Below are 10,500 nucleotides of genomic sequence, written 5' to 3'. Positions count from 1 at the left end.
TTTAAAAAATGTCTTTATATTGTGTCCCACATACTGTTACAAACTGACAAAATCTTATGGGGAAAGGTTATTTTGATATGCAGCCACATTTTATGGAATAGCTTGCCGGAATACCTTAGAAATATGAAAACATATGAAAAGTTCAGAAGTAATTTGAAAACATATCTATTTACCACATTGTAAGATCTCACAATTATGAACGCAGTGCACCATTTCCTCTCCTTTCTGTGTTCTGTTCTGTAAAGCGCATAGAGACATGCAATCATGCCTATGTTTTATGTGCTATACAAAAAACTTTAATTAGTATTATTATTACAAGACAGTTTTTGTGAACCTCTACATCCTATTTTTGACAATCTTGGTATCTTTAGTAAAAGTGAAAAGTTCAATTTAATAATAATAATAATAGCTAGTTCTTATATAGCGCTTTTCAGGACCGAAGGCCCTCTCAAAGCGCTTTACAGATATAAATATTATTACCCCGGTCATAGGATTCAGGCTTACCCGCACACAATGTATGCACATTCTCCACTCCCTGGGGAGCATTCCAGCCAGGCGTCTTTTTTACAAGCGCACACGTGCTAATCTAACCACATTAGCTTTGGCATCCTACTGGGTACCCATTTAACACCTGGGTGGAGAGTGGCAAATGTAGGTCAATGTCTTGCCAAAGGACATTAGTGCCGCGGTGGGACTTGAACCGCAGAGAGCTTCAGGAAAAGCACTGGAAAAGTTGATGTGTATTGCCTCGTTGACACTTGCCCGCATTTTGGTCCCGCACTACCTCGCTCTGAGGCGTGCCAATTAGTGGCACGCAGGGTCACGTCTAATCTACGAATAGTTCACGTAATGCGTAACCACCAGGACATGCATTCGTAGACTGTGCGCATGGCATGCGAAAACTGCGCGGGAAGTATGCACAGCCAATGCGCAAATTGTGCACAAATTAGTCGTTAACTAGTCGTGAACATGCGTGCCACTAGGCCATCGGACACGCTTCGGCACGCACTGGCACGACTAGGCAGCGCATAGGGTGCGCATAGTTCACGAAGTGTTCCCGAACGTTGCCAAACAAAATTGTCGTGCCAAAATTTTGAACATTTTGAAAATCCTGTCACGCATTTCACGCACGGCCTGCATCCTCCTGCACGCTACCACAAATACTTCCAAAATGCGGGCAAGTGTCACCGGGGCATATGTATATAAAGATCTAGAATCTATTGCAGGAATACATTATTTGAAAATCTCTGTGAAATTTCACCCCAAAATGGCTATTAAATTTAAAGTTGTAAGATTCAAATGCATGAAACCATGTGTAAATCTTTGCATATATTAAGGATGGTCAGAGAAGACTCGGAATGTGATATCATATGTTGCTATAGTAGATTTGCCTCATGAAAAGCAAATGAAACCTGTACAGGAGCATGAATAACACGACTACAAACAATATTCACTTTGATTAATTTTGTGTATTAAGTTCTTTAGCATTCCATACATGCTATAGAGTTTGTTTTATGATATATGAACTAAAAATTTGAAGTAGGTAATAGGTTATGCACATGTTTTGTATTATGTCAGAGTATATCTTAAATGAACTTTGTCCTATTTCTTCCATTCATTGTGCCATTACAATGACTATAAAGCAAAATTTGGTTAAAAAGATAGAGCCAGAGCCATTGATCAATTATCTTTGAATAATTTGCATGTGAATTCTTTTCTTTTGATATTATTGAAGTAGCATTATACCTTGAATTATTGTTTGGAGTTTATCTTGGGAACTGAGATGAGTTTGAGGAATAAGTGGACTGACTAATCAATTGAGATCTTTGTATTTATTTCTGAATGACAAGAAGGCATGATGTAGATGTTTGTGGTCCCTGGTATATAGATTATTCTACTGATTTCTGTTTGTATGTATGAGAATCAGCTCCAGTGTCGAATTGTATATATTTAGGAGCAAGATTCCAGTTGCTATCAAGTACATGTATTTGTAATAGCAAAAGTGTGAAAAGTTTATTAAAGAGGATCACCCTTTGGTGTGATGTTACATTTTGTTGTCAATTTTGAATACAAAAATAAAATGAAAAAGATTTGAGAAAGGTTTGTAGAGATGATAAAACATTGACTGTTGTGTGAATTGTTATTTGAGTGTGCCGGGGATGGTGAATTGGTGACACATGTATTAGTATGAAATGTTTTTCAATAGTTCAATGAAAATGATAACAAATCAGATCAGTATTATCAGAATAAATATCTTGGAAACAGGCAGATAGAGAATGAAAGATATTTATTAAAACAACAGAGAAGAGAGATGTAATAATGACACATGACTAGCAGTTCAGCAGGAATATATATTTACCTCGGGAATGGAGGATGACAAGTGTGCTGAAAATACTGAACATCAATAAGAGAACAAAATCATTACAACAAAATAAAAATAAAATAAAAATAAATATCGGGAGGACAAGTTATAAGCCGTTTTAAAGAATGACATAATGATTACGTTCATATAATGGAATGTCTGTACTGTGTGCCCCTTTAAATATTTTGTATGCAGGCGTAACCTTCAGGTTATCCCTCCTCTACCTTTATGTCTCATCCACACCCCTCCATCTCTTCCTCTCGCTCTCTCTCTCTCTCTCTCTCTCTCTCTCTCTCTCTCTTTCTTTTTCTCTTTTTTTTTTTGGTCTCCCTTTCTCTATCGCCCTCTGTTCTCTCTCTCTCTCCCTCCCTTTCTTTTTTTTGGATATCAACGGCTTGTTTAGGGCTAAATGTCGGGGCTGACTTAATTGACTGCCCGCCATATCAAATATTTTAAAAAAGGATCAAATATAAGAGCGAGTGAGAGAGAGAGAGAGGGGGGGGGGGGGTTTGCGAAAGTGGGTAGTGAGGGATAGAGAGAAGAGAGAAGGATTGAAATTCGAGCGTAGCGGATAGTGTGGACGGACATATTTTGGGGGATCGCGCGATCAGTGGAAAGACCGCGCTGAATAAAAACAAAAAACAGACTGAATCTGGACTAGACCCGATGGCGTTTGCGCCCTAATTCTAAACCTTGTCCCAATTTCCCACTTGTTTGAAAATCTGTATTTTTGACGTTTCCATATTCGGGCATAATTTTGAATTTGTTTTTTCTCCCTTGAACCATGTTAAAGACAGTAGAGCACCTGTTTATTCTTTTTGCGTCATTATATAGACAGTACGTTGTTGATATGTTGTCGTCCCAGAAAAGAAAATCAAGTACTCGTTAATTGAGGTTCATCTTTAAGGGGAGAAAGTAGCAACACAGTCAGCTTTCATTTTTCAATCCTGATTATATCCCTGAAACGTGTAGCTAACAGTGCAAGAAATATTTTTTGGGAGATTGTTTTGTACACCAGATATTTTTGTATCGCGGAATTCGTGATCGGGGACTAATGCAATTTTTGTTATACAGTGCGTCCCAGAAAAAACGAAACCGAGAATCTTCGATGTTTTATCATAACTTAATCGCAATTATAATTAATAAATGACACATATTTGGAAAGCTTAGATCCTCCTCTTTAATTTGATGAAGTCATACGATGTATATTTCACGCATGAGTGATTAAAAGCAAGTTTGAAGAGAAGAAACCAAAAAGTAATTTGGCGGGCGGTATCTGAATTTCAAGGAGGAAATCACATTTTTTAAAAAGTTCAATTTCTGCCCTTTCATATGAGACCTCAATCAGGAAAAATGAGCCAGGAATGACAAAGTTCTGTTTTTTTTTTTAAATGCTTGCATGGAAGTTTTCATAATTTGACCTTTAAAATTTAAATACCGCCCGCCAAATGATTTTTTGGTTTTCTCTCTTCAAATCGCTTGTAATCACTCATGCGTGAAATATGCATCAGATGAGTTGCATCAAATTAAAGAGGAGGGTCTAAGCTTTCCAAATATGTGTCAATTATTGAATATAATTGTGATTAAGTTATAATAAAACATCGATGATTCCCGGTTTCGTTTTTTCTGGGACGCACTGTATATAGTCTGCATGAAAATTCCTCAATATGAAACTTTGAGCTTTTATCTTTTCTTATACGCTCCTGATGAGTCCACATCTCTTCTCCTGATCGATGACCCCTTCATGCATGGAGGCAGGCGCGTACGCAGGATTTTTTCAAGGGGGGAGGGGGGTTTAACATTTTTAAATCGGGCCGAAATTTCGCAACGACTCAGCCAGCCGCTGAATAAGTGGGGGGGGGGGGGGGGGGGGGGGGGGGGGGGGGGGGGGGGGGGGGTAAGAGGACACTTTTTTTTTGGGGGGGGGGGGGTCTCGAAATTTGAAAATTTGACATTTTGTTCCGTTGGGGGGGGGGGTATGGTCGCCTTTTTTAAGTCACCCATGGGAATTTTTTTTTTTTTATTATTATTATTTTTTTTATTAAAAAAAAAAAAAAAAAAAAAAAAAAAAAAGGGGGGGGGGGTTTTTGGTTATTTTAAGGGGGGTTTAGGGGGGTTTATACACATAAAAATACCAAAGGGGGGGGGTTTAACCCCCCCCCCCCCCTGCGTACGCGCCTGCATGGAGGTATACATTCTAGGTGAAATATGGGCGTTCTCATCATGTATTCCATGTGTCCTATATCTGATCAATATGCTTGACTCAACCCATGTCATGCCACAGATCGTGACTGTACACTAAACAAGGGCAGTGTCAATACTACTATATCGACTTGCTTTCAGTTGCTTGCTAGTGTACACGCAAGTGTCGTGATGATTTTCAGTGATTTATTTTCAATTTCATTTTTGAGTTTTAGACATATTCATGTAGACACAAATCATCAAGAAAGCAGAAAAACGAACCGATTTCCCCACAGTTTATGATCAAAATAATATTGAGGACGTACGTATGCAAGGAGTTTATTCGCAGCGCATGTTGTTTCCCCAATTCATAAACAGCAACATAGGCCATTGACAAAAGTATTTAAAAACTAAATCAAAATATAATTAGAGATTGAGGGAGAGTAGAGTAGAGGGATGACGAGAGAGAAAGATAGCTTGTGCGTATGTGTACGTGTGTGTGCGTGTGCGTGTGCGTGTGCGTGCGTGTGTGTGTGTGTGATTGAAATAATGAAGTTGAGAAATAGAACAAGTAGAAGACAATGCGAAATCATTACATCTAAATCAATGTAAACAAATATGTCTGATTTAAACTTCCTATATCCTATAGTAGTCATACTACAATCGTGACTGTTGTTTGTGTGAGATTTCTCAGAAAACAAAAGGCAAAAAAGAAGAAGAAGTTCAAATATAAAAGGCCAAATTGAGTGTGAATCGTAGTAACGACGTTTAACGAGTCGCACGTACGCGCTGCGTTGTGAAGTAGATTGCATGGGCTTTTTCTCAGACCAGGGGGGTGTTTCACAAAGATTCTAAGTTGAAGTTATCTCTAAGATGGTCTTAAGAATTATGGAAAGCCGTTATCATCTTTGAAAATATTTTGTAAAAGTTATTTTAAAAGGAATAAAATGTTGATTCAAATCATTCATATTTTCTAATATCGAGGAGATTTCATGTTCTTGATGTGGAATTTATAAAAAGTCTAAAATACTTGAATATCCGCTTTTGAATATATATTAATTAAGGCTACAAATGGCTCTCCATAATTTATATGTCCAACTTAGAGTTAAGTTAGACTCATGATCTTTGTGAAACACCCCCAAGGAGGCCTATGATACCCTCTAGGCCTAAGTGTTTTTTTTACGTTTTATGTGACCACCTTGAACTTTATTAGGCCTACATGTATACATTCACATATCTGATGATATTGCAATTCCTTTGAAATAAAAATCTAATCGCAGCCGGGTCGTATGTTCTATACATGGGATTAAATATACTTAAGAAAGGGGTCAAAGGGCAGGCTGTTCGATGGTGCAAACACATCTATGCTTACCTACCCCTTACGATACAAACACTACACTCAATAGTTGTCGTGGTAACCGTTTCCATTTCAAACTATTGATATGTGAATCCACCTCAGATCTACTGATTAAATTGGATTTCTATTGAGGAGTAAAAGTCCCTTAGTGTTGTAATCTAGACCCAAGGAAAGAAGTAGTTGAATCCTGCTGTGGAAGTTAAAGCAATGAGAGGCAATCACTCTCAAAGTCGGTTTTCATGGTCCACTAGAATGATTCTATCGGAAAAATACATTAATTGTTATGCCTACAACCAAACATTTAGTTTAATAGGCAGTCAGTGGCGGATCCAGGGAGGGGCCCCCTCCCCTGGGAGAAAAAAACCAAGTAAAAGCACGATGATTTTACCTTTATTTGGTGACGGGCCCCCTCCCCTGTGCATCAAGGGGGAGGGGGTACGAATTTTCAAATTTTCGAGGGCAAAAATAATAAAATTAGTGTTGCTCACTACCCGGCTCGCTGTTTCGCCGCTAAATATTTTTCTCACGAATTGGGCCCCCTCTTTGCCCCTCCCCTGCCGCCGGCTGGATCCGCCCCTGTAGGCAGTTGAATAAAAAGAATGTTTACCCCACAGCGTCATTTCTTCATTCTGTAATATAAAAAAATATAGGGCTTTCCAAAACCTTGTCCCTAGTCTCTTTGTTATACCGATTTTTGTTCTTATATTCATATTGGTCGTAACTTTCTTTTAGAATCAATTTATTTTCAAAAGGAATCAAATTTTATTTGCATTTTTATTTGCACTAAATCAAACATCTTCGCCATTTCGCCGAATCGGATATCAACTTTTTAGAGTGTTTTATAATGATCGGATGATTCTTTCTTTCGACTTGAGCAAGAAAAATTATGGGAATACGTCTGTATTCAAATCAATTCAAATTGACCTTCCAAATGTTCAAAGTCTACTTTTCATAACAACAATGGGTTGTATTCACTTTTTATACAATCCTTTTATTTTTGTTACACTGAAGAAACGAAGACACGGAGAGTCAATATGAACACTAGAACAATACTCACATGTACACATTACAAAGTTCAGAACTACAAAAGAGGTTGCGAGAAAGGTCTGATGGAAGCAAATAATGACATTTATTGGAAAATATCTTGTTATTTTGTCTCAATATCCAGGTGGAAGGTAACATGGGATTATGGGTAATCAAGAGAAATATTGTAATTCTCAGTTTGTATTTCAATATTCGAATCTTCGTAATTTAGAATCCCCGTTTAATATGCTTGTAGTAAGTATTTTGGAAAATATTGGTATTTTGCAAGTATAATTCTTGTAGTTAGTAACACCGAAAAACAACCTTGGTTTAATTTACGGGGAGAGGTGAATAATCAATAAGAAATTACACAAATTATACTTGTTATGAACCTTTTCTTGTTTTAAAGAAAAAGAAAACCTAGAAAATATATTATGGAGTGTGAAAGTTTAACTGTAATCTGTATCATAAGTATTCTTCTTCCCCTGAATTACAAACATGAGTAACAATCGTGATCATTGAACACTATATTTCATGAGAGGAGTCTAAATATGTTTTATTGCAGCTAAAGTGTTGGTATAAGGGCTTGGGTAACTGTGCTAAGTGCAAAGACACAATGACTGTATCAATATGATTTATGAGTTCATACTTCATAAAAGATTTGGTGAAAGTTTAGTTCCTATGATTACATAGGCATCATACGAATATTTTGCTTTTTATCCACTTTGTTGGTTTACCACAAACAAATGATTCGATTACACGCTTTAATTCTTTCCTTTTATTATGTGTAGTTTTGCACAAACTCTATTCATGAACCTCATTGCAGCAATGTTTGACATGTATCGAAATAGATGTTCTCTCTCTCATGTCGTATATCACGATGCAAGCTCTCATTATATTGCGTTTTTCTTGTTTGTTGATTGTCAGGACCAACAAATTTTTATCCGTTAAGAAAAAAAAAAGTTATTATCTTCTATTTCCTTTATAATTGTGCCGAAAGTGAGTCTACCTTCGGATCTTTGAAAGGGGATGAGGGGCTTAAATGCTTTTTAAAAAATCGTGTGTTTCAAATTCTTTATCAGTCCTAAAGACGTTTGCCAAAAGAAATATGAAACCAAAATCGGTGAAAGGAGTGCACATGACGAATTTATGGACGATTTTAAGTGGTGTGCAGTTCAGGATATCCGATAGTATTTGTTGGGTTATTAGCCTTACACTTTTCTCTGTCCTAATGATGTGTTATTCCCCTGAAGATACACGCAAATAGGGCTTGCTGTATTATTGATTTCCATCATTCTATGCAGAAAAAAGGAGAAAATAAAAGTAATACTCATAGAATCTATCAACTAAGTCAAGGATAGAGCTGATTTGAAATCAATTTTTCTGTCAATCATCGAATCTTAATGTCACTCAGCCTTCAAAGTGTAACAACTAAAATTAATGTAACACATTCGCTATTGATAAGGACCGTTATTCATAAGGACCTCTATTCATAAGGACCGCTATTCATAACGTGTTACTTCCCAAACCTGCAGGTCCGCTATTCATAATGGTAAAAGAGGGTCACTATTCATAAAGAAATAAGGCTCGTTAATCATAAGGACCGCTATTCATAACGTGAGATGAGGGTCGCTATTCATAATACGAAATGAGGTTCATTACTCATTAAGGGTCGCTATTCATAATATGAAATCAGGGTCGCTATTCATAATACGAAATGAGGTTCGCTATTCATAATACCACGAGAGGGTCGCTATTCATAATAGGAGAAGAGGGTCGCTATTCATAATAGGAGAAGAGGGTCGCTATTCATAATAGGAGAAGAGGGTCGCTATTCATAATAGGAGTAGAGGGTCGCTATTCATAATACGAAATGAGGTTCGCTGTTCATAATACCACGAGAGGGTCGCTATTCATAATAGGAGTAGAGGGTCGCTATTCATCATAGGAGTAGAGGGTCGCTATTCATAATAGGAGAAGAGGGTCGCTATTCATAATAGAAGAAGAGGGTCGCTATTCATAATAGGAGTAGAGGGTCTTATTATGAATAGCGACCCTCATTTCTTATTTATGAATAGCGACCCTCATTTCGTATTATGAATAGCGACCCTCTACTCCTATGATGAATAGCGACCCTCTTCTCCTATTATGAATAGCGACCCTCTTCTCCTATTATGAATAGCGACCCTCTTCATCAATTATGAATAATGACCCTTACGAATAATGACCCTTATGAATAGCGACCCTCATTTTGCATTATGAATAGCGACCCTCATTTCGTATTTTGAATAGCGACTCTCTACTCTTATTATGAATAGCGACCCTCCTCTTCTATTATGAATAGCGACCCTCTACTCCTATTATGAATAGCGACCCTCTTCTCCTATTATGAATAGCGACCCTCTTCTCCTATTATGAATAGCGACCCTCTTCGTCAATTATGAATAATGACCCTTACGAATAATGACCCTTATGAATAGCGACCCTCATTTTGCATTATGAATAGCGACCCTCATTTCGTATTATGAATAGCAACCCTCATTTCGTATTATGAATCGCGACCCTCTTTCTGTGTTATGAATACTGACCCTCTTCTTTGATTATGAATAGCGGTCCTTATGAATAATGACCCTTATGAATAATGACCCTTTTCTCCAATTATGAATAGCAAACCTTATGAATAGCGGTCCTTACGAATAGCGACATTGATCCGCCCTCATACGTCAAGTCCATATTCGCTACGTCGCAGTATTAATGATATATGTGTGTTAAAGTTGCTTGATGAGTGTAACATCGATGTGGCATGATGCCCAGCTGGAAATGTCATGTCAAAGTGATTATGAATTATTCATTCAAGGTTTTTTTTATGACTGTCACATTAATACTTTAAAAGTTGTAGGATCGGCGGGATAGGTATGAATTTACATGAGGGACCAGAGGATTTGTGTTTGTACCAAGAGGGAACGGGATTCTAATGATTAATATAAGCAAAGATATCCAACTAAGAAAGAATTAAAAAAAAAAAACAAGTGTTGAAAAACTAGAAAAATGAGGGGGAAACGTGAGAAAGAGTCAGAATAATTATAGTTTTGTCAGTTAAATAAGACGACAATTTGCCCGTCATGTTTTAAAGTCAATACGTAGCTCACCTCAGGATGAAGATACCACTCGTGTAGATCCGTCATTCTCCTTGATTCGGAACATTGTGAGTTGACATTTGATATTTTACTACTAGGATTGATGTCTGGAAATAGGTTAAAAAACTGTAAATATTTTTGTTTATCAGATAAACTAATATCAATTATATTCATGTAAAGTATCTACTTTGTATATTCCTTTTTTTTAATTGTTTTTATAGAAATGCATTGTATTATAAAATATATTGTTTTGAAATGAAATGAAATGTGATATTATTTTCGATTTGATTGTAACTTGTCATGTAATTCAGCTGAGGCTGCGATATGGTAATAAAACAAACTGAACTGAACTGAAAAAGATAGTACATTATGTAGGCCTAAGTGTTTTGACTATGTGGTGAGCAACAGCACAGCTCAAGCGCTATATAAGGCACTTTGAT

This window comes from Strongylocentrotus purpuratus, unplaced genomic scaffold, assembly GCF_000002235.5.
Source record: "Strongylocentrotus purpuratus isolate Spur 01 unplaced genomic scaffold, Spur_5.0 spur5_scaffold_11, whole genome shotgun sequence".
Taxonomy (NCBI): domain Eukaryota; kingdom Metazoa; phylum Echinodermata; class Echinoidea; order Camarodonta; family Strongylocentrotidae; genus Strongylocentrotus; species Strongylocentrotus purpuratus.
The sequence above is the reverse complement of the archived record's forward strand: the minus strand, read 5'-3'. Positions refer to the sequence as shown.